The sequence below is a fragment of the Arachis ipaensis genome, chromosome B09, assembly GCF_000816755.2.
Source record: "Arachis ipaensis cultivar K30076 chromosome B09, Araip1.1, whole genome shotgun sequence".
Taxonomy (NCBI): Eukaryota; Viridiplantae; Streptophyta; class Magnoliopsida; order Fabales; family Fabaceae; genus Arachis; species Arachis ipaensis.
The window spans coordinates 138,290,356-138,292,578 of record NC_029793.2 but is presented as its reverse complement, the minus strand read 5'-3'; positions in this window follow the sequence as shown (position 1 = coordinate 138,292,578).

The following is a 2,223-nucleotide window of genomic DNA, read 5'->3' as shown; positions in this document are numbered from 1 at the left end:
ATATTAAATTAAATTATTATTTTAAATTAAAAAATTATAATTTTAAAATTTTAAATTATACTCACCTCCCAATTTATGTATAACTACACAATTGTACCACATCCCGGATGCATCTGTATTTTTTTTTGAGTATATACCCATTTTGGTCTTCAAAGAATTTCAAACTGGACACTTTAGTTCTCAACTAAAATTAATTATTCGATTGGTCCCTAACAATTAATTCCGTCAGTCACTTAGGTTCTTTACTCTGTTAACTCTAACGGAGGACAAAATAGTCCCTAACAACTCTAACAGGGGACAAAATAGTCCTTGACAACTCTAACAGGGGACAAAATGGTCCCTGACAACTTTATTCAAAAACGACACTGTTCTTCCCCAATTTTTATCATATCTCGCATAACCCTAACATTCATACTCTCATTCTTTACCTTCACAGTATTCTTTTCCATCTTTTCTTTCCTCATCTTTAACTCCAAGATTAAGCTATATATGGTGTAATTGTCACACGTATCGCACCTACCTCAACATGTCATGAACCACACACTTCCTAAATCTTTGTGACTGGTACATCCACCTCCTCTACACTTCACCCACCAAAAGCATCCAATTCCAACGTCTTCGATAACATCACCTCCAACCCCGACACGTCCACGACATCCTCAAGACCAAGTTCCACAACTACTCCAAGGGCACACCTTTCTCCACTCTCCGAAAAGTAATAATGCAATATAGATTGTTGGACATTACGATATCATGAGAAGATTCTCCTTCGACATCATATGCAAATTCTCATTTGAAATAAACACCGAGTGCTTCATTCCTTCTTTTCCAGAGTCCAAGTTGGCAGACAGCTTCGACCTCGCATCCAAGCTATCAGTATAACGAACAATGTCGCCGTTGCCGCTCATATGGAAACTGAAGCGATTACTGAACATTGGTTTGGAGAAGAAGCTGAAGGAAGCAATCGGAGTGGTGGACAATGTGGTTATGGAGATGATAGGGCAGAGGAAGAGGGAGATGACAATGACGACGACAGGTCTTAACAAATCAGACTTGCTGTCTAGATTCATGGGATCCATCGAAGACGATAACTAGTTGAGAGACATAGGCATTAGTTTCCTGAGTATGAATTGGTTGAGAACAAGTTGAGGATTTTTTTCTTGTGAACAATAAATTTATAGAGTGTGCATTGTGTAGTTTGAAATTACAATGTTACACTGCTAGTGTTATGCGAGATATGATAGAAATTGGAAGAGAACAGTGTCGTTTCCGAACAGAGGAGATCAAGGACCATTTTGTCCCCTGTTAAAGTTGTCAGGGACTATTTTGTCCTCCGTTAGAGTTAACGGAATAAAGGACCTAAGTGACTGACGGAATTAATTGTTAGGGACCAATTGAGTAATTAATTTTAGTTGAGGACTAAAATGTCCGGTTTAAAATTCTTTAAGGACCAAAATGGGTATATACTCTTTTTTTTTTTAAATGTATCATATTCATGTTTATGTACTTAATAGTTTTTTGGTTTATGTATTCGAGCTGGGATATGTAATTGTATTTAAAATTATAATTCATCTACATATTACGCATTTTAATAAAAAAATTCAACTTATTTCATATTTTTTATATTTTTTTTAATTTCCTTTGAAATCTCTTCCCTCTCGTTCTCTTCTCATTGAGCTCTTTTTTCTGACCTCTTTTTGTTTTTGGCGTTCTGTTGCATTGATTTGCTTGTAGTATTTATAGAAAAATATTTCTCTATCAACGCAAATTGAAGGAAAAAAATTCTAACACTTGAATATGCTTTGGCAAAGATTTTCAATGTAAGGTATATTTGGGATGATAATATAAATTTTTTTGTTTATTTAATATGTTAAAATTTTTCATTACAAGAAAGTCGTGATACTGTCAGATTTATCGGCAGATTTACCAAAAAAAAATTTTGGTAACCTATTTACCGTCGGATTTAGCGGCAGAATAAATCCGACGATATAATTCTCGTCGGTAACTATTACCAGCATATTTTTTTTGTCCGCCACTAATTACTGCCGCATTTAGCGGGCGGATATAAATTTTAATTGGAGAAATTCTGAAGCTTTTTACTGTCGAGTTTGTTTTCGGTAAATCCGACGATAATAAATCCGACGGTAAACTTAAATTTTAAGTTTTTTAAAAAGAATTATTTAAAAATTTAATATATAATTTTAAATATTTAAATTTAATAAT